At 38.7% G+C, this 23704-nt stretch overlaps 1 protein-coding gene across 2 annotated transcripts in view; it reads left to right on the top strand.

Moving 5' to 3' along the window:
* Positions 1–5175: 5175 nt before the first annotated feature.
* Positions 5176–23704, top strand: part of CD53 (CD53 molecule) — a 29047-nt gene continuing 10518 nt past the window's right edge. The window contains exons 1-2 of one of the 2 annotated variants that reach the window (XM_087445771.1): positions 5176–5285; positions 10006–10104. The gene's annotated coding sequence lies outside the window, so the exon portion shown is untranslated. The remainder of the gene's footprint in view (positions 5286–10005; positions 10105–23704) is intronic. The other variant, XM_004420689.3, reaches the window with a different exon arrangement.

Genomic DNA, 23704 nt, shown 5'->3' with positions numbered 1-23704 from the left:
GAATTTTCTGGGCTTATCAAGGATGCCTGTCCTTGTGGGGCACTGGATACTCCCGGTTAGCATGGCCATACTCTGCCATATTTATTCTTTGAGGCTCAGAAGTGAGTTGGCCTACAAAAGGAGCTTTTGTCATCCACAGACTTAGACACCTTCTGAGGAGAAGTGAAGGGAATGCTACATAATGACCGATAAGTTTCTGCTTCTTGTCCCAGAGCTGTGCTGTCCTTTGCTGATGGATAGGAGGGGAGATAGACGTACAGACAAATCTGAATGGGGTTCAGGAAAAGAGGACATAGCCACTCCTGCCATCACAGGCAGTAGCTGTGTTTGCAGAGAGACCTGTTACCCTGCTGTTTCTGAGCTCAGGCGGAAGGGCAAGAAAGTCCATCTAGTCTGGGCTATGTGTCGTACAATCTTGGTGTCTTCTCACTGGTCCACACCCACTTGAGCTGAAAGAAGATGGGACCTTAATAAGACACAGTCACAACTTTCATGTAAAAATCAAGAGTCTGAAGCACAAGGGGACCACTCCATTGGGGGACAACAAGGGGATCCCCAGATCCTCCTGGGGTCTGACTATTCCCATAACCACTGAATGAGCTGAGGGTTGTGATATTGCTTAGTTCCTATCTAGCTGAGAGACCTGGGGCAAGTCTCTTAAGCGCTTTAGGTCTCAGGCTCTGAATCTAAAAAATCTGGAAGATTGGCTAGGTGTTTTCTAAGAAATATACTGTACTGAGAATAGTAACTAACATTCATATTGTACTTTGAACTTTATAAAGCTTTTCCACATAGTTTCTCATTTGGTCCTCATTTAGCTATAAAGTAGAAATTATCCCCACAGTACAGATGAAGAAACTATGACTCAAAGATGTTAAATGACTTCCTCAAAGTATCTCTGTGAATGTCTTCTGGTTTCCAACCCTCTGTTATTTCCATTATATTGTGCTCCTAGCTCTAAGTTTCCATAATTCAGTGTTTCTCTTCTGGATGTGTGCTATACACTAAATATTTGTGTCTCCCAAATTCGTATGTTGAAACCTAATCCCCAGTGTGATGTATCAGTGGGTGGGACATTTTAGAGATAATTAGGTCATGAGGCTGGAGCCCTCATGAATGAGATTATTACCCTTATAAAAGAGACCCCAGAGAGCTCCCTAGACCCCTTCCACTATGTGAAGACACAGAGAGAAGATGCTGTCTGTGAACCAGGAAGTGGCTTCTCACCAGGCACTGAATCTGCTGGTGCCTTGATGTAGAACTTCCCAGCTTTCAGAACTGTGAGAAATAAATTTCCACTGTGTATAAACTACCCAGTCTATAGTATTTTTGTTACAGCAGCTGAATGGACTAAGACAGTATTTTTTTTTTTTTTACAGCTATAATAACCAACAATGATACTGCCTTGCCTTTGGGACTTAATCCAATGTGATGTGGATTGGCAAACTTGCCTTCACGCAGCCTCTCACTGGCAATATCATCCCAGATGCCATCCACCAAACAGTTTGGCACTTTTTAACATAATGTCTGTAATAGATTATAGCTACTTGATTTAGGCCCTGGGAATGATATGGGCTCTAGACAATATATATCCAATTTCTGAAACCCAGATTTTTAATTCGTTTCTCAATATTAATGGTTTTTTGAAACCCCAGAAATATCCAAATGATATGAAGCCAAATGTTAGAATTTTAAGCACTCATATTTATTTCTAAGATACAACCTATAATGACATTCAAATTGCATGAAGAATTTTCTATTTAAAAATGATGTCCTGTTGTACTCTCTTCAAAACTCTAACTTGAAGCAAAATCCAAGGTGGTACTAGTTACTTTAATCTCTGATTTGAGAGATTAAATTTAATTTACCCAAACATCTATGCCTTCTGAACTCTAATATTTTTACATATTTGAGTAACTTGCTGAAAAAAGCTTGGGAATTCTATGTGTATTTTTCTTGTATTTCAGTAGTGACTATTTCCCAATAACAGAAACAGACTCACTCCCATAGAAGGCCTAAAAAGCAAACGGCCTAAATGGGGACCCAATGATGTCTTCATGTGTGTTTTGTCCATTCAGGATGCATTTTGGCAGGTAATATTGCATGATCTTGGAGCATCAATAATTTGTATTCCCACTCCTTGTCTGGCCAACTTTAAGTCTCCTAAACTCCCACGTTCCATTATCACCTATGATGCTTCATCTATATACCATGCAGGGAAAACCAAAACATGAGTCTGAGCTTCTGCTAAATCTCTTTTCTAATTTAGTTTTTTCAAAGTTTTTGAGTATTCTTCTAGATTATTCAACAACTTAGGCTGCCCTGACATTGTCTTATTCTCCATTTGTTTTGGTTCTTGTCCCTCCAAATGGATTGTAAACATAGTGGTCAGAAACAGCATTAGCTCTCAATAAAATCTTGAAGGTTTGGGGCTAAGTGAACATATAATTCTTTACTCTTCCTTGATTCCCATAGGCAGCTCTGGTTGTCAAGTACTAGGACCAGCCCTTCCTAGTGGCATAATGGAGAAGAGTACATCAAAGGAAAAGTTTTCTCCATTAAAATGATCATCCATTTCTGCTGTGAGCAATTCTTATCTTGAGATATTATTCCTGATATTCCTAAGATCCCCTGTCTAGTAACCACTTCTCCCCCCATAGATGTTCACTCTGCTTATCCCTCTTTCTCCTACTCTCTCTCCTCTTCCCAAATCTCCAGTTCCCACAACTTTCAGGCCTCACACTACCTGAAGCTATTTAAATGTTTATAGAGCACCTCTTATATGCCAGACACAATCATTCAACGTACTCAGAGCAACACAGAACCTACCTACAGAGTTTTGAGTCTATAGGGAAGACAGATAATTATAGAAACATGAATGATAGATGGATACCTGTAGGCAATGGGAGCACGTAGCAGGAGTATCTGGTCCTGTTTGGAGGGCTTCCTGGAGGAACTAAGATGTAGAGAATGTGTAGAAACTAGTCAGGTGAAGAGATGAGAGGATATTCCAGAGACAGCAGGGAGAGAGAGAGAGAGAGAGAGAGAAGACTAGATTGATTTGTTCTAGCAACTTAAAGGAATTCAGTTCAATGTAGCAGAGACCATGGTGGTGGGGATGGGGAAGGAGTAGCCAGCTGAGAGTGTTGGGAGTTAATCGGAGCTGCTTAAAACCTATGGGAAGCCACTGAAGAGTTTTAAGCTGGGAAGTGACATGATTAAATTTGCATTTTAGAAGGCTCTCCTCTCTGGGGCTGAGTGAGAAAACCTCCAAGCTGATCATGAAGTAGGCTGGAATCCAGTAACCCAGGTGAGAGATAAGAATTAGAGTTGGACAGAAGTGGCCTGATTTGAGACATATTTAGGCAAAGGTATGATTTATAGGACTTTGTGGTTGATAATATATGGTGGTATGGGAGAGAGAGTAGTCTAAGAGGATGCCTGGTTTCTGACTTGGGCAACTGGGAGGTTCGTCAGGCCTTTCCCTGATATGGTAAACACCGGGGAGGAGCAGGCCTGAGTGGGAGGCTTCCAAGTTTACTAAACTGAATTTTGGATACTGGATTTAAGGTGCAGATGTGGAGCTCAAATGAGAGATCAAGTGGTACATACAGATTTATGAATCTTTGGCACAAGAGCGATAGTAATTGAAGCCATCAGGATGTGCGAGATAACAGAAGATGTGAGTCAAGCGAGAAGTTTTTCCTCAGCTCCTCCACTTCAGGGGACTGTCAGCATAACTGCAGCTCCAAGTGAGGGAAAACGATTCCTCAGACTGATGCCAGCAGATAAGAGGAGAGTTCATAACAGCATTTCCTAAGGTGCAGTTATGGTGAAAAATTGTTCCCTGAGAAAAACCATGCACGTATACACACACATTGTTCCATGATCAAATATGTTTGGGAAAATCCGCGTACTATGTACTGTATACTCTCCACTCAGAGAATATTAAGGATGGACAAACTCTATAATAAAAATCCTTTTCTTCTTTCTTTAACTCAGCTTTCCCCATGAGTCAGCCCTGGTCGGAGTTATTCCAGAATCTGAATGTCTCAAGGTGAAGGAGGAGAGAGCACCAGCTTTCCCAGAGCATGCCTAAGACAAGCACTGGGGAGAGTATCCATTTCTTCATTTATCAGATGAAAATATTGTGGCTCAGTGATTGGTTCCACATTTCATAGCTGGCTAGGAATACACAGGGGTTATCAGCTAGTCCTTTGACCCTTTCAATCTAAGAAAATCCCAATAGATACAGCAGAGTGAAAAATAGAAAGATATTTTTCAAAATCTACTGCTTATAGTATTTCTAAAATAGCATTCTCTATGATCTTGAATTGGAGTCCCAGCTCTGGTACTTCCTAGTTGTATAATCTTGGGCAAATTATCTGACCTCTTTGAGCCTCTGTTTTATCATCTGTAAATGGGGATATAAGAGTAACTATCTAGTAGGATTATTATTAGATGTTATTATTAATAAACTGAAGCTGAAAGGTAGACATTTGCTCAGTATCTCACATCTAACAGAGATAAAGCTGGGACTGAAACCCATATCTTTGGGCTCTAAGTCTGGGGCTCCCTCTACCAACCAAATCATTCTACCAGTGTCGCTTGGATTGTGCCTTGCGGTTTGCCCTTGACAATACCCTTACATTTGGACAGTCCAGCTTCTGAGACACAGAAGTCTGAAGATAGTGGCCTAATCAAACTGGAGACAGGAGATCTTCCAGAAGGCAGCTGAAGGGAATGTAGGGAGAAAATGGAGTGGCTTAAGAGACATTCCTAAGTTTCAATCCTAGAAAACTTTTTAAAATATTGAATGGGAAACTCGGGCGGTAGGGCCAGGTATACGTATTTTTGAACAGATCCAGGTAATTCTGAGGTGCCGCCTTGATTGAGAAGCACTATCCTTTCCTGAACAAAAGTCAATGCCAAAATCACCCCAGAACCCACCAGGGCTCACAGATTAGCCCCTGAACCAACTGGTTTTTGAATGTTCCTCTGTTTCATAGAAACCAGTTTAGGTATTTGGGTGGGTCGTGGGAGTAAGCTTCTAAAAAACCACAGGGGAAAGATTGTAACTGAGGCTACAGAGGGCGGGCGCAGCCTAACTTCCTCCCTTTCCTTTTCTGGGCTTTCTGTCGTCACAGTGTGATCACATTTATTCCTCTTTCATTTCTCCTTTTACACAAATAGCCCTGGACATCCGTGTTACCAGCCTTGTCGCAGCCACCTCAAGAGTAATCACCAATTCTGCCTAAGGGACTGAGGAGACGTGCCTGCAAAAGGTAAGACTGGTGACATTTTTAATCTGTTTGAGAGCAAAGACCTGAGTGATATTATGTGGGATAGAGTATCTTCTTAGGAATCTCCATAGACTCCTCTCTAGTAACACTGAAAGCTCCTGCAACTTCTGTTTCATGAATATTTAGTGCAGGAAGTAAAAAGATCAGTAAGATCCTAGTAACCCTCAACAGGCAATCAGGCCAGAAAAACTTGTAACTAATCAGGTTCCCATTAAAGTATCTGATATCTCTTTGGGTCAGGGCATTCATGTGCTTAAATTGCTTCAGAACTTGAATTTCTGTGTATGGTCATTTCTGATGCCTGGAGTTTTCTATGGGAGATGAAGTTGGGGAGATTTCCTACATGTTCCGGTCTTTAGAAGATGGGTCTTGTGATTTTAAAGTGAGGAGAGAACCAATAGCCAGAGCCATTTAGAAAGGCAGCTGAGAGATACAGGTCTTTTTCATTTGAGAAATTTTCAAAAGTAAAGTTAGTGACTCTCACTGTGTTTCCTCACAGCCACTAAATATAAGGATAACTACAAATCACAACTTGACTCTCAGCTGGGGCTCAGAGTCCCAGCTCAGGACATGCCCAGTACCTGTATTTTGAGAGGTAAAAACTAGATACCTCTAAGAGGTGCTTAGATTGATTGTTTTCAAAGGGCAGGAAGAGCATTGTGGTCCTCAGGGTTCCCTCAAATAAACCTATCCTTGGTGTACAAAACATGAATATTGATAAATATAATGTGACATGCACCAAGCAACAAAACTTCATATTACAAAGATTTCTAATTCATGTCACATAACTAACGATTGAGGTCTCATGGACTCAGAAGGTGATAGCCAAGCTTTTGTCCTGGCTTTCTGTGACCACCATAGTTATTGGAGATCAGGTCACCACAGGAAACTCTAGATCAGAGCTTTCTTTTTCCAAGACCTCCAAGAATCTCAGCTGATTATGCCCTGAAGGGGAGAGGAAAGTACCCTAGGACCACACTCACCTACCTAACAATGAGGGATGGGAATGCACCGCAGGGATCTATGTTCCCAAAGCACCTCAGGGGCTATTAAGCCTTGAATTTAAAAATAAAGACTAGACTTTTTAATGAATTAATTTAATGATCAGGTGTTAAGCGCCTCCTGGGGCCAGGCACTGTGCTTTGGAAAATACTAGTGGGGCAGGAGAGTGGCAAGGTAGAAGGATATTTGTCCATCAAATAGCCCTGCCCTTAAGGAACTCCCATGGGAGATAAGAGGCATTGGATATATATGCAAATGATTTGGAAGAGAGCTGAGCAAAAGCAGAATCTTAGCTGCTGGCTGAACAAATAAGTTTTGCTTTCTCAATCTCCACCAGAGTCTGCACTGTTTTGAAATTGCGGTTGAACTGGAGCTGAAGCATGATTTCCTGTGATGTTTCCTGTGTGAGCCAGTTAAGAGTATTTAGCATTTAAATGATAGGATTAGGTAGCTTTATACCCACAGGGAAGGATTCAAAGCCCATCCCTTCACAGCTTCCACCGCCTTAGTGATCTCACCTTTGGTAACTGACGAGAGGCACAAACTGGAAAGGTCCAACCCTGTTGGTCTTTAGTTTCTTATGTCCTCAGGTTGACCTCTGACTGTCCAGAGGGCTTCAGACTCCGAACCTGAGGCCTGTTCCTCTTTCTCACTCCCACCCCGAAACATACTAGGGGCTAGGCATTGTGCTAAGTGCTGGAGACACAAGGATAACTGATGTGGCTATGAATCTCAAAGTGTTTGTGGAGTCTAACATGGAGGACAGACACAGCAATACACAAATATAAGACAATGTGATCTTTTCTATAACAGAGGAAGAGTGTGCACAAAATGTTGGAGGAGTTTAGGAGTGTGCCAAAGACTCCCTGAGAGATGAGGTGACTGCTTGGCTTCATTTTCAAAGAGGTGTGAGTTTGCTAAGGAGACTGTAAATAATGGCATTCCAGACAGGGCGCCAGTATATGCAAACTCAAAGAAGGGTGAACCCCCAGGTGTGTTAGAAATGAGAGTAAGCAAGTGAGACTGAAGTATAACAAGCCGTGGTTGCGGGACCAGAAGTGGAAATCCCTTTTTCCTACTTGGCTCTAGAACCCCAGCACCTGAAAGTGGATGGCGAGATCACTAACCAGGCAGGTCCTAGGCCTAGCCCTGGGCGGGGCTACACCTGAGACGTCCACATGACAGAATTGATGGGATGTGGCCTGAAATGAGGGTGAAGAGGCCTCAACCTACATTTTCCCCTGGATTAGATTGAAGGGTGGAGCTTTCTGCAAGATTACAGCCATTTTCTCTCAGCTTCTGTTCCAGGAAATGCTGTGTTGGTTTAGTTGCAGTGGTGTTGTTTGTATTCCTACACTAGTCAGCCAACAGCACTTCCTGTACTAAGTGAACATTCAATGTATGCAAGTCACCCTGGGCCCAGAGACTGGGCACCTGCCCTCAGGAAGCTCCAGGACCCAGCTGCCACTGCAGGTGCAGAGAGCTGAAGCAAAGAAACACAGAGAAACCAAACAGCTGTGCAGAGCAGGCCTCTGGGGTGGCTGTGGGGGCAGAGAAGGAGAGGATTACCGCTGGAGGTTGGGTGGTCAGTTTGGAAAGGATGTCTGTAAGTAGGCTCTGGGAAATAGGAAGATAATGGATTTCCAAAGCCAGTGGGTTGAGCCCTTAGAGTGGAAGCCAGGGATCTCTGTGTTGGGATATAGAGGCAAACCCTCTACTTATTTCCCATTTCACCAGCACACGGTAGAGTTCCTACCCAAGCAGTAGCATTGATACATTATAGCTATGGCCAAGAATTGTTGCAAAAGGAAAGATACCACAAGGATACATTTCTATAATCATTTAAAATAAGAGCACTATATTCCAAGTGATAAAATGTTTTTCCTTAAAGGGAACTTAGAAGAGATTATTTAGGTTCAAATAAAGTGTCCAACTCACAGGGAGAGCCCAATAAATATTAGTTATTATGACATTTTAATAGGATTATTTTTCAGGTAAGGTGACTTATCCAAAGTCGTAAAATTACTTAACAGGTTGTTGAGAATGTTTCCTGATTCTCTATGGAAGCTCTTTCCTCCCCACTAGACTCAACTCCCTTTTCTTACAGACATCTTATTAAATAAGCAGACTTCTTATTAAATAGACTGTGTTCTTTGTTGGTATAAAGAAACTTCCAGTGCATTTTAACATAAGCAAACATAAAAATATAACTTAATTATAAATCCAATTGATCTGAAATCAATATGCTAGCAAATCATATATTTGTCACACTTTTGTTTGACATTTTATATTTTGGAAGAACTAGATTGAGGAATAGGGGTGAGAAATGATTTTGATACTTAACATCTTTTAAAATTTGTTCAAGTAATTTTGAACTCATGGCTTAATATTTACCCTGTATCAGGAACAAATAGAAGCATTAAAGGATTACCCCATGGTTTGTTCTTCTAAAATTAGCTATTGTAGAATCTCAGTATTTACACTATCAGAGACTTGAGTTGTAATAATTTCGAGATTAGAATCCCTTAGATCATTTACTCATGTTCAACTCTTTTTCTTTTTTATTTTACTTCTTATTTGAACAAAAATTCAGACTTACCGAAAAGTTGCAAACATAGGACCAAGAATTTCTGAATCCCCTTCACCCAGATTTCCCAAATATTAACATTTTACCACATTCTCTTTATCCTTCTCTGGCTTTCTCCTTTGAGAGTAATTGCTGACATGATATCCTTTCCTCTAAGTGCTTCAGTGTGTATTTTCTACAAACAAAAAAATTCTCTCACATTACTATGTTACAAAGATCAAAATCAGGAAATTAGCACTGGTACAATACTATTAACACTATACATTTGATTCAGATTCCACCAATTGCCCTATTAGTATTCATTATAGCAAAAGGAAATCTCTGATCATACATTGCTTTTAATTGTCATGTCTCTTTAGTCTCCTTTTGTCTAGTTGGGAACAGTTCCTGAGTCTTCGTGTTTCATGACATTGGTATTTTTGAAGAGTACAGGCGAGTTATTTTCTAAAAGGTCCCTCTATTTGTGCTTGTCTGATGTTTTCTCATGACCAGATTCAGGTTATTCAAATTTTTGATAGGAATACCACAGAAGTGGCTTTCATTATCCCATAGAGAGCCTTGTTCACACTGGGCATAGCTTGCCTTCGTGCACTATGGAGAGAGGCCTCTCAGACAGGGACCCTCAGCCGCCAAGTTCTACATAGCTTTAGGGTAAGGACAGAGAACCTCTAGTCTACTGACTTGGCAATGGCGATAACTGTTTTATGTAACTGTTTCTGATTTAGAGAGTGGCCTTGTTATAAAGGTTCCTGTCTCAGCTCAGCTACTGGTAACATCTATAATTATTCTGTTGAGCTATTATCTTGCTAAGCTTCCAAACAGAAGGAAATGAGCCTCCAAGAGCACCTGGATTTGCTTTTTCTCATTTTTTCTCTCTTCTTGGCTTCTTTCTTCTTTCTCTCTTTTACAAATCATCAATTTCTCTCCCCTGAGAGCAGCCTTGAAATTAAAAAATTTTCACCAGACTACAATTTCAAGGAGGAATAAGATAACAGACACATCTCTTTGACAAAGTGACAGAGAGATGAGAGGAAACTAATACTTATAAGTTGATGGTTTTGTTTTGTTTTTTGTTACTTTCACCTCTCCCCTTACAACTGCTCCCTCGAAAAGACATACATACATAGCCCCATCCCTTCTCAGCCACTGCTCACAGGGGTTCAAACTGGAAGACAGAAGGAGTCCTCCTGGAGGCTCATCACACTGCAGCAAGTGAGTTGAGTTGGGAAGTGGGAGGCACAAAACGGGAGCCTGGGACAGTGGAAGGGGCGTGGGCTCTGGAGGCTGAAAGACGTTGGCCTGTGCCCTGTCTTTGCTGATTATTAGCTGGGTGATCTTGTGCCGGTTACGGAGGCCGTCTGGGTCTTAGACTTCTTGTTTGCAAAGTGGGGCTATTGACACCTAAATTGCAGGGCTGATATGAGGATTATAAATAAGATATGTTTATGAAGAACTTGGCATTTTGCAGGGTTCAGTGAACTCTACCATCTACCTAAATTTATTTTGGCCAGCATGCCTTAATTTGAGGACCTTCTTGGAGAACAGAATTTCTTTCCTATTCAGAAAAAACTTTCATTAATCAAGGCCCTAACATTCTTCACTGATGAACTAAAGACCTCCACAGGCTCTGTGGAGGAAGGGGTAGGAAGCCAACGACTACCTTGCTGAATACCATGCTTTTCTGTGTAAATTGGTAAGTAGATCTGTACATAGAGAAATCTATGTGGAGAAATGTCTAGAAGATGTTCACCAAAAATGTGAATGGTGGTTGTCTCTGGGAGGTGGGGTTTCAGAAGATTTTATGCTTTCTTCTTTGTACTTTATTTTTTGTTTTGTTTTGTTTTGGTGAGGAAGATTAGCCCTGGGCTAACGTCTGTTGCCAATCCTCCTCTTTTTGCTAAGGAAGATCGGCCCTGGGCTAACATCTGTGCCCATTTTCCTCTATTTTATATGTGGGGATGCCTGCCACAGCATGGCTTGATAAGCCATGCGTAGCGCGAGGGGGATCCAAACCTGTGAACCCTGGGCCGCAGAGGTGGAGTGTGTAAACTCAACCACTATGCCACCGGGCCAGCCCCTGTATTTTTTTTACAAAAGGTACACAAATATTTTTTAAAAGATATTTACAAAAAGTGAAACAAGTGAAAGATTATTAAAGGCCTTCTAGCCCCTAATGTATTTTATTCCTAAAAATCTAGCAGGAAGCTCAGGGTCACCCTTAGGAATGGACTGGTAGGAAAGCTTTGAACTTGATCCTTTTTTTGTGTGTGTGTGAGGAGGACTAGGCCCTGAGCTAACATCTGATGCCAATCCTCCCCTTTTTTCTTGAGGAAGATTGGCCCTGAGCTAACATCCATGCCCATCTTCCTCTACTTTATATGGGACACCACCACAGCATGGCTTAACAAGCGGTGCGTCGGTGCACGCCCGGGGTCGGAAACTGTGAACCCCGGGCCGCCGAAGTGGAGCGCGTGCACTTAACCACTTGCTCCATGGGGCCAGCCCCTGAACTTGATCCCTTAGTCAGCACAGTAGTTCACCCTTATCCAGGGTTTCGCTTTCTATAGTTTCAGCTACATGCGGTCAACCACAATCTGAGAATATTAAATGGAAAATTCCAGAAATAAACAATTCATAAGTTTTAAATTGCGCATCTTTCTGAGTAGCATGATGAAATTGTGTGCAGTCCTGCTCCCTCCCACACAGGATGAGTCATCCCTTTGTCCAGCCAATCCACACTGTATATACTACCCACTGGTTAGTCACTTAGTAGCTATCTTGGTTATCAGATCAACTTTCGCTTGTGTTTAAGTAACCCTTATTTTACTTAATAATGGCCCCAAAGCACAAAATCAGTGAAACTGGCAATTCAGATATGCCAAAGAGAAGCCATAAAGTGCTTCCTTTAAGTGAAAAGGTGAAAGTTGACAAAAAGCAAAGGAAAAACATCATATGCTGAAGTTACTAAGATCTAGGGTAACTTTTATTACAGGATATTGTTATAATTGTTCTGTTTTATTATTGGTTATTGTTGTTAATCTTTTACTGTGTCTAGTTTATAAATTAAACTTTATCGTAGATATGTATGTATGTATAGGAAAAAACAAAGTATGTTTAGAGTTTGGTACTATCCATGGTTTCAGGCATCCACTGAGGGTCTTGGAACGTATTTTCTGCAGATAAGAGGGGACAACTGTATTTACTGAACCAGGCACTCTGGTATTGAGCCATCCAGGAAATATTATCTCATTTAACACTCAGAATAACCTATGAAGTACATATTAATATGACCATTTTAAAGAGGAAGAAATTGTGAGTTAGAAAGTTTAAGCAAGTTGCCTGAGGTCACACTTCTGGTGGGTAGCACCAGCCAGAATTCAAAACTAGACCTGTCTGATTCCATTACTGGTGTTTATCAAACTGTGTTCCATGGAACACTACGTTCTCTGAGGACTTAAGTAATTTTCAATATCAGAATAGGTTTGTAGTTACATAAGTAGACTTTTCTCTTAGAGATCCACAATATACATTAGCAAAAAACAAGTTTCTCAGAAGTCATTCATTAAAAAAACTGTTCATTGTTTTGTACTTTATTTTTATTTAATCCCGTTTACTTCCAAAATTATTTGACTGTGGATTCCTCTGGCTCTCTATTGTTGTTTGTTTGCTTGTTTTTGTTTGAGGAACACTTATTAACATCTCATAAATATAATAGTCTGTGTAACACCAAAGCTGTCTTGCTGTGGTTCCAGATTGGTCTCTAAGATTGGATCAGATAAGTAAGGCTTGAGATTGAAAACTGATAGTTTCTTGAAGCTTCTGTCCAAATTTAGCCACTTCTAAACTTGATTAAATTGAAGACTAGATTAGACAGTGCTGCAAATGTGGGTCAAAGAAAACAGAGGGATTGAACTAGAAATATACAAGAGTTTACAAGCCCAAGCTCTTTGCCTAGAGGAAACTAAAGGGCGAACTTCATCCCTGGCCTCCACTTTGGGCCGTGGGAGGTAGCCACAGCTAAGTGCAGTTCATCATGGAGGTTTCCTGGAAGCTGACGTCAGGGACTTTCTTTACAGAGCCATGAATCATAGGGCTGGGAGTTGCAGACTTCGACTGTGGAGGGGTGTCAGTTCTCTCAGACCGTGGGTAGAAGAGGTGGGGGCTCAAAAACTGGCCAGTCACAGTGAAGAAAGGGAAGGGGAAACAGAGTGGCATTCTCTCTGAGTTTATATGAAGACTGGGGCCATCATTGCATGTGGTAAAAGTAGTGACAATCTTCACCAAACGGGCAGCTTTTCTCCTTCAATTTGGTGTGAGTCTGAGTAAGTGGAAAAGCAGAGAAGGAGAAAGTAGAGATTCTTCTTCCTGTCTGTGAAGGAAAGAATCAGGGGCATATTCGCAGGTTTGTGGGCACCTCATTAGTTGGTGTTCTGTGGACAATTAGATTAAAAGGGCCTGAAGCAGCTGTCACAGAATCCCAGGATATTCGGGCTGAGATGACTCTGGGAGGCATCTGGCCCAGTATCCTTCTGTCTAAGATATCTACCCATGTCCAACAGATTAGTTTATTCAGAGAATGAATCTCAAGCCCAAGGCTCCTGACTCTGCAACGTCATGTTCATTCCACTACACTGATTATTTCGAGTTAATGAGCAAAGGTCCAGTCACGTGTTCAAACTTACATTTTTTTAGTATAATTAGGTACTGTGCTAGGTCTCAAGCATTCAAAGATTAATAAACTAGCTCCTACCCTCAAGAAGCTCAGATCCTTGTGAAGGGAAGGATAATTATAAAACAAAGTGGTTAATATAATAACAGAGATGCAGAGGTATTACAGGCACTCCCTGGGGGGAGTGGGGATTGGGTGTAAAGAATTAGACACCATCACAGAAGGCCTCCAGGAAAAAGTGACACTTGAGCTGAGTCTCAGGATGATTAGTAGCTAACCAAATTAAGGGCTCAGAGGGAGGGAAAGGGGCAAATTCCTGCAAAGAACCCCATGAACAATGGTAAGGAAGGAGGCATTAAGACAAGTATTCAATATTGCTTGCTAGATTTTAAAGTGTAAGACAGGTAATGTTGTATTCAACACTCCCAGAAGATTATTTGTGGCCTTTTGTAATTTCTTTCTCCTGACCTTCCCTGCTCTCCCTCCATTTATCCCCTCCCCCTACTTCCCCCTGCCCGCACCCCCAGGCAATCATCGATCTGCTTTGTTGTTATAGTTTTCATTTTGTAAAATTTTATATAACTGGAATCATACAGTTATATAAACTTTTTTCTTTTTTTCATCTAGCTTCTTTCACTCACCATAATTATTTTGAGATTCATCTATGCTGTAGTGTGTATCATTCCTTTTTATTCCTGAGTAGTATACCATTACTAGTTATACCACAGTTTATTTATCCATTCACCTATTGATGAACATTGGGGTTGTTTGCAGTTTTGGGTTATTACAAATAAAGCTTCTATGAACATTCCTACAAGCCTTTCTTTATATGGACATATGCTTTCATTTCTCTTGGATAAATACCTGGGTGTGGAATGCCTGGATCATATGATAAGTGTATGTTAACTTTTTCCAAAACTGGAAAACTGTTTTTCAAAGTGAATATACCATTTTACATTCTCACCAACAGTGTGTGAGAGCTCCACTTCCACCACATCCTCATCAACCCTTGGTATGATCAGTTTTTCAAAGGTTTAGCCATTTTAGGAGTTGAGTAGTGGTCTCTCATTGTTTTTTTTTTTAAAGGGAAAGACATCAAATTTTTTTTTTTTGAGGAAGACTGGCCCTGTGCTAACATCTGTTGCCAATCTTCTTCTTTTTCTTTTTTCTCCCCAAAGCCCCAGCACATAGTTGTGCATCATAGTTGTAGAGCTGTAGTTCTTCTATGTGGGACGCTGCCTCAGCATGGCTCGATGAGCGGTGCAAATGTCCGTGCCCAGGATCCGAACTGGTGAACATCGGGCTGCCAAATTGGAAGGTGCGAACTTAACCACTATACCACGGGGCCGGCCCCCTCATTGTTTTAATTTACATTTCCCTAATGGCTAATGAAGTAGAGTACTTTTTCATGTCCTTATTTGCTGTCCATGTACCTGCTTTGGTGAAGTATTTGTTCAATTTTTTTGCCCATTTTTAAGTGAAATTGTTTGTTTTCTTCCCACTGAGATTTGAGAGTTCTTTTTGTACTCTAGATATAAGCCCTTTATCTCACATGTGATTTGAAAATATTGTCTCCTCTTGTGGCTTGTCTTTTCATTTTCTTAACAGTGTCTTTTGAAGAGCTGAAGTTTTTTGTGTGTGTGTGAGGAGGATTAGCCCTGAGCTAACATCTGATGCCAATCCTCCTCTTTTTGCTGAGGAAGACTGGCCCTGGGCTAACATGCATGCCCAGCTTCCTCTACTTTATATGGGACGCCGCCACAGCATGGCTTGACAAGCAATGCATTGGGGCGCGCCCGAGAGCTGAACCTGCAAACCCCTGGCCACCGAAGCAGAGCGAGGGCACTCAACCTCTATGCCACCGGCTGAAGAGCTGAAGTTTTTAATTTTAAAAAAGTCCAATTTATCAATTCCTGTATGGACCGTGTTTTTGGTGTCTTATCTGAGAATTCTTTGCCAAACCAAGGTGGTAAATATTTTCTCCTAAGAGCTTTAGGTTTAACGTTTAGATCTACGATCAGTTTTTTAAGTTGTGTTTTTGATATAGTGAGAGACACAGATCCAAGTTAATTTTTCTTTTTGCTTATTGACATCCAATTGTTTCAGCATCATGTTGAAATGAGTATCCTTTCTCTATTCTATTGACTTTACATCTTTGTTGAAAGTCAGTTGTCCATATATATCTGGTCTCTCTATTCTGTTCCATTGATCCATTTATCTTAATGCCAATACTACCTTTGATCTTTTTGTTTATCTTAATGCCAATACTACACTGTCTTGATTGTTGTAGCTTTATAGAAAGTAATGAAATCAGGTAGTGTTTGTGCTCCAACTTTGTTCTTTATCAAATTTGTTTTTGCTCTTCTAAGACCTTTGCATTCCCAAATGAATTTTGGAATCAATTTGCCAATGTCTACAAAGAAGTCTGTCATGATATTGATTGGGATTACGATGAATCTATATATAAATTTGGAAAGAACTGACATCTAAACAGTATTGTCTCCCAGCCCATATACATGGTATATCTCTCCATTTATTTACATCTTTTTAAATTTCTCTCAGCCATGTTTGGTTTTTTTTGTTGTTTGTTTTTTTTTTAGTTTCGGTATATGGGCCTTTCACATCTTTTGTCAGATTTATCCCTAAGTATTTCATATTTTAATGCCATTGTAAATGTATTTAAAAATTGATTTCTGATTATTTGTGGCTAACGTATAGAAATACTATTGATTTTCATATATTGAATCTTGTATCCAGCAATCTTGCTACACTCATTTGTTAGTTTGTTAATAGACTTTTTTGCAGATTTCTTTAGAATTTCTACAAAGACCATCATGTCATCTATGAATAACGTCAGTTTTACTTTTTCCTTTCCAACTTGGATGCCATTCTTTTCATGCTTTATTCCACTGGCTAGAAACTCCAGTATAAAAGCTAAATAGAATTGGTAAGAGTGGACAACCTTGTCTTCTTCCTAATACAAGGAAAGACATTAGGTCTTTTACCATTAAGTATGATGTTAATTCTAGCTTTTTCATAGACACTCTTTATAAGGTTAGGTGCCTTTCTATTCCTATTTTGCTGAGAGTTTTTATCAGAAATAGATGTTGAATTTTGTCAAATGTGTTTTCTGCATCTATTGAGATGATCATTTTTTTTAATCCATTAATGTCGTTAATTAAATAGATTTTTCAAATGTTAAAATAACCTTGCATTCCTGTAATTAACCCCAGTTAATCGAAATTTCTTGTCCTTTTTCTATATCGTTACATTTTGTTTATTAAAATTTTGTTTATAATTTTCATATTATATTCATGAGTAATATTGGTCTGTGGTTATACCTCTAGTAACGTCTTTCTCTGTTTTCAGTATCTGGTGGCTCTGGTATCAAAGGATGAGTTGGGAAGTTTACATTGCTTTTCTATTTTCTGCAAGAGTTTGTATATGTTTAGTGTTTGTTAGTTCTTCCTTACATGTTTAGCAAAAATCATCAGTAAGGCATCTGGGTCAGGCATTTTCTCTACGGGAAGCTTTTTATTCACTTATTTTATTTTTAAAATTTATATATTTTTCCAGTTTTATTGAAATATAATTGACAACGTGGTATTAGTTTAAGGTATACAACATAATGATATATATATCACATTTTCTTTATCCATTCATCTGTCAGTGGACACTTAGGCTGTTTCCATGTCTTGGCTATTGTAAATAATGCTACAATGAATCTGGGGGTGCAGATATCTCTTTGAGATAGTGATTTCATTTCCTTCAGATATTTAGTTGAGTCCTTTCTCTTTTTTTCTCGGTAAATCTAGATAAAGGTTTGTCTATTTTATCTTTTATAAAAATCAGATCTTATTTTCATTGATCTTTTCTATTGTCTTTTTAGTTTCTATTTCATTTATTTCCACTCTGATTTTTGTTATTTCCTTCCTGCTACTCACTTAGGACTTAGTTTGTTCTTCCTTTTCTAGTTACTTGAGGTGTAAAGTTAGGTTGTTTATTTGAGATATTCCTCTTTACTTAATGAAAGCCTTTATTGCTATAAAGTTCCCTCTTAGAACTGCTTTTGCTACATCCCAAAAGTTTTGGTATATTTCCATTTTTATTTGTCTCAAGGTATTTTTAGATTTCTCCTCTGACCCATTTGTTGTTCAGGAGCATGTTGTTTAATCTCCACATATTTTTGAATTTTCCAGTTTTCTTCTTTTAATTGATTTTTAGTTTCTTACTCTTGTGGTCAGAAAAGATGCTTGATATGATTTCAATCTTCTTAAATTTATTAAGACTTGTTTTGTGGTCTAACATATAATCTTTCCTGGAGAATGTTCCATATGCACTTGAGAAGAATGTGTATTGTGCTGCTGTTGGATGAAATGTTCTGTAAATGTTAAGTCTATCTAGTCTAACATGTAATTTATGTCCAATAGTTCCATGCTGATTTTCTGTCTGGATGATCTACACACTGTTGAAAGTGGTGTGTTGAAGTCCCCTATACTATTATTGTATTCCTATTTCTCCCTTCAGGTCTGTTAAGATATGCTTTATATGTTTATGTGCTCCTATGTTGCATACATAAATATTTACGAATGTTATATCTTCCTGTTGAATTGACCCCTTTATCATTATATAATGATCTTCTTTGTCTCTTATTACAGTCTTGGCTTATTGTCTATTTTGTTTGATATAAATATAGTTACCCATGCTTTCTTAGGTTTCCATTTAAATGGAATATCTTTTTCCATCCCTTCACTTTCAGTCTGTGTGTGTCCTTAAAGCTGAAATGAGCCTCTTCTAGGCAGCATATATTTGGGTCTTGTTATTTTATCCATTAGGCCATTCTATGTCTTTTAATTAAGAATTTTATGGGAAGTATTTTTTAACTCCAAATTCAGTTTCCTTTTTTTTTTTATTTGATACAATACTATTCAGATTATTTCTTTCTTCTGGAGTGAGGTTAGGTAATTTGCATCTTTTAAGGAATTTATCCATTTCATCTAAGTTGTTGAATTTATTGGCAAGAAGTTGTTCATCATATTCAATTATTATCATTTTGATATCTGTAGAATCTAGTGTTGTTACTTCTCATTTCTAATGTTGATAATTTTTGTCCTCTCTATTTTTTAAATTGATTATCTGGGTAGAAGTTTATTAATTTTATTGATCTTCTAAAAGAATCAGCTTCTGACTTCATTAATTTTCTTGATTGTTTTTCTGATCTTTATTTATGGATTTTATCTCTTATCTTCATTATTTTCTTTCTTCTATGTATTTTGGATTTAATTTGCTCTCCTTTTTCTAGTTCCTCAAGATGGAAGCTGAAGTCATTTATTTGAGACCATTCTTCTTTCTAATATCGAGATTTTGTGTTATATTGGGCATTAGGATTTCAACATGTGAATTTGGGGGGGCCACAAACATTCAGACCATACCAGTTTTCCTTTTCCTCTTTTTTTCTGGCTTTTCCCCCCCAGTTAATGCAGTATTTTTTATTTTTATCTCCTTTGCTGGCTTATTAGTCATAATTCTTTGTTTTGTTATTATAGTCATTGCCTTATGGATTATAGCAAACATCTTTAACTCATCATAGTCTATCTTCAAGTGATATTACCATTTCACATATAAGAACCTTTCAATAGTACACTTCCATTTCTCCTTTCCCAGCCTCTATGTTATTGTCATCATAAATTTTACTTTTGCATTTGTTATTAACCACACACAACATTGTTATTATTTTTGCTTAAACAGCCCAGTATCTTTTAAAGTTATTTATTCATTTATTTATTTTCTTCTTCTTTTTTTTTTTGCTGAGGAAGATTAGCCCTGAGCTGACATCCATTGCCAATCTTCCTTGTTTTTGTTTTTGTTTGCTTGAGGAAGATTAGCATTGAGCTAACATCCGTGCCAATCTTCCTCTACTTTATACGTGGGTCACTGCCACAGCATGGCTGACAAGTGGTGTAGGCCTGTGCCTGGGATCCAAACTTGCGAACTCGGGCTGTCAAAGCAGAATGCACCAAACTTAACCACTGTGCCGTGGGGCCAGCCATAAAGTTATTTAAATAACAAGAAAAATCTTATATATCTATCCATATAGTTACTAATTCTAGTGCTCTTCATTTGTTTGTGTAGTTCTGTATTTCCATCTGTTCTCATTTTTCTTCTGCCTCGAGGATTTCCTTTAACATTTCTTTTTTTTTTTTTGTGAGGAAGATCAGCCCTGAGCTAACATCCATTGCCAATCATCCTCTTTTTGCTGAGGAAGATTGGCCCTGGGCTAACATCCATGCCCCTCTTCCTCTACATTATATGGGTTGCCGCCACAGCATGGCTTGACAAGCGATGCGTTGGTGTGTGCTCAGGATCTGAACCTGCAAACCCCTGGCTGCCAAAGCAGAGAGTGTGCACTTAACTGCTGCACCACCAGGCTGGCCACCCTTTAACATTTCTTATAGTATCAATCTACTGGTGAGGAATTCTTTCAGCTTTTGTATGTCTGAAAGTATTTTTTTCTTAGTTTTTGAAATATATATTTACTGGGTATAGAATTCTAGGTTGACAACATTTTTTCTTTCATCTCTTTAAGCATGCTGCTCCATTGTCTTCTGGCTTGCTGGTTTCCCAATGAGAAGTCTGATCTGATCTTTATATTTGTTCTTGTGTACCTAAGATTTTTTTTCTTTAGCTGTTGTGAGATTTTCTTTTTATCTCTGGTTTTGAGTAATTTCATTATAAAGTGTCTTAATGTAGTTTTCTTCCTTTTTCTTGTGCTCATTGTTCATTGAGCTTCTTAGATCTGGGGATGTATTTTTAAAATCAGATATAGGATTTTTTCATTTGTTATTTCTTTAAATATCTTTTCTCTTCACCCCATCTCTCCTATCTTTTGAGGAGATTACGTATATGTTAAGCCACTTGAAATTCTCAACTCCTGAGCTCTATTCATTTAAAAAATTTTTATTTTCTGTATTTCTTTTGAGATACTTTCTCTTGCTGTCTTCAAAAAGTTCATTAGTCTTTTCTTCTGCAATGTCTAATCTTCCATTAATCAATCCAGTGGTTTTTTGCCTCATACACTACAGTTTTCATCTTTAAAAGTTTGATTCATCTTTTTTAAAAATATTTTCCATGTCTCTACTTAATTTTTTGAAGATATAATATCTGGTTTAATATCTTAAACCAGATACTGGTTTACTAGTCTAACATCTGAGTAAGTTTTAATTGATGAATATATCTCAACATTATGGGTTATACTTTTCTGTTTCTTGCATGCCTGATATTTTGAGTGAATCCAGACATTGCAAATTTTACCTTGTTGAGTTCTGGATATATTTATATTCCTACAACTATTATTAAGCTTTGTTCTGGGATGCATTTAAGTTACTTGGAAAGTGTTTGATACTTTTGGGCCTTGCTTTTAAGATTTGTTAGGTGGATCTGGAGCAGTGTTCAGTCTAGAGCTATTTATTCCCCACTAAGTGAGGCAAGACCCTTCTGTGTAATCTATCCTGTGACTCTTGAGGTTTTCTTCTCTGGCTGGTACAAACAGGCACTAATGGCAGCTCTGTGTGATTGCCAGGCACTGTTCATATGATACTCTGTCTTGGGTAGTTTCTCCAAATGCATGTGTTAATCATTATTCAACTGACTTGTTGATGGACACTATGGTAAGCTGAATAATGTGCCCTCAAATATGTTCATGTACCTTGTAGGACAAAGGGAACTTTTATAGGGAATTAAATTAAACATTTTGAGCTGAGGAGATTATCTTGGATTATCCGAGTAGGCCCCATTTAATCATATGTGTCCTTATAAGAAAGAGGCAGGAGATCAGAGTGGGAAGTAGCAGATGTGTTTGACAAAAGCAAGAGGTTGGAGCACTGTGAGGAAGGGGCCAAGGGATGCAAATGACTTCCAGAAGCTGACAAAGGTAAGGAAACAGACTCTCTCTCTGAACTCTTCAGACAGAATGCAGCCCTGCCAACACCTTGAATTTGGACTTCTGACCTTCAGAACTATAAGAGGATAAATTTATATTGTTTTGAGCCACTAAGTTTGTGGTAATTTGTTACGGAAGCAATAGGAAACTAATATAGGCATCCTCTGTGGATCTTCTGTCTCCTCAACTCAGAAAGTCTGCCAGGCTCCTCCTTTCTGCCCCATATTCTGGAAACTGTGTCACTGCAGTAAGCTGGGGCAATCAAAGGGCTCACGTCATTTATTTCTATCTCTCAGGGATCACTGTCCTTTGTTGTCTGATATTCAGTGTCTTGCAAGCCATTGTTTTATGATTTGTATATTTTTTTATGGTTTTAGGTGAAAGGGTAAATCTGGTCCCTGTCAATCCCTCTTGGCCAGAGACACATATCCCAAATATGTGACTTTATATTTTCACATTAAAAAAACTAAAATGAAAAAAGTGAAATTAATTTTAATAATATATTTTAGTAACCTTGTTTTATGCAAAATATTATTTCAACATGTAATCAATAAAAAATTATTAATATGACCTTTTTTGTACTAAGTGTATATTTTAGACTTATAGCACATCTTAATTCAGACTAGCCAGATTTCAAGTGCTCAGTAGCCAAGCAGAGCTCTAAGGTATAGAGAATCATGATAGTCAATGTTTAGCTGCTCAAAGGAACTACACTCATTTGAATGTGTCAATTTGAATGTCACCTCCTTGATCAACCCAGCTGAAAATCTTTGAATTTCCATGGCATTCGGTATTGTTCTTTGAGACTTGATGTATTCATTTTTTATTACTTGATATAGCCTGTGCAAAGGGTTACAGTAAGGATTCTCAAGAATTTGGAGATGAGAACTGTAAATGTCACATCCTAAGAGTTAATTTTTAAAATTATAGATAAAATGAATAAGATTGTTTAGCCATAGATGCGTCTTAGTCTATGAGATACTTGGTCAATGTGTAGAAGCCTGGGAAACACACAAATCCATCATCCTCTCCTGACAAACAAGCGTGGTGCTTTACGACTAAATGATCATGGGTTTCATTTACTGAGTATTTGTCACATTCCAGTCTCTGCCATAAGATCATTTAATCTTCACATCTACCCTTGAGACATAAGTATTAACCCCATTTAACATAGGAATAAATTCTGACTCGAAATGTTAAGTAGGTTTCTAAATCTCACATAGCTATCTAGTAGCATATACGGGAGTTGAGTTCAAGTTTGACCTCAAACCCTATATAGTAAATCATCATATTTTTTTTCTCTCTCAAGTGTATCGAAATACACTTATAATCTAATTAATGTTATTTTAACTGGTTAAAGTAATGAATAATTAAGAATAATCCTGAGAGGGGCTGGCCCCGTGGCGTAGCAGTTAAGTGCGCGTGCTCCACCGCTGGCGGCCCAGGTTCGGATCCCAGGCATGCACCGATGCACTGCTTGTCAGGCCATGCTGTGGCAGCGTCCCACAGAAAGTGGAAGAAGATTGGCACAGATGTTAGCCCAGGGCCAGTCTTCCTCAGTCAAAAAAGAAAGAGGAGGATTGGCATGGATGTTAGCTCAGGGCTGATCTTCCTCACAAAACAAAAAAAAAGAAAGAAAGAAAGAATAATCCTGAAACTGAAGACAAGAAAGAAAAGGGGAAAGAGAAGGACAAAGTAAAGGAAAAGGAAAATGATATGAGACAGATATAAGTATTTAGTCTTTTCAACAGAGAAGATTACTCCAGTGTGGAACAGAAGTAGCTCATCAGGCTTATCTACAGCCTGAATGAAATGTCCCTCAAGAACATCTGATTTATGGGTACCTTGACACTGCAAAGATGGTATGATGGATTGTACAAGCAACCTATGCACTAGAAAAGGCATAGTCCTAATGGAGAAAAAAACAATAAATTGACATTCTGCTTTATATATCAGTCTCACGTGCAGCTTTAAATATGAGTCACTCTGTAGAACCTCATTATTTCTTAAAGAAAATTCAAAATTGTGTATCTATATCTCTAGACTTGAGGACAAGACTTTGGACATTGGTGTCCTCACCAAGAAAATGAAATTCTATTTTTTAAGAAATCAAGCTTTCACTGCTATATTTTTTCATTTCCCCATTGGATATTTGTTGGCTAGCTTTATCTCTGCCGTAAGATTGCCATCTTCTGGAGGATAGC

This window comes from Ceratotherium simum, chromosome 2 (genome assembly GCF_057802395.1).
Source record: "Ceratotherium simum simum isolate JZ-2026a chromosome 2, ASM5780239v1, whole genome shotgun sequence".
In the NCBI taxonomy this organism is placed as follows: Eukaryota; Metazoa; Chordata; class Mammalia; order Perissodactyla; family Rhinocerotidae; genus Ceratotherium; species Ceratotherium simum.
This window is presented reverse-complemented; position numbering and strand designations above follow the sequence as displayed.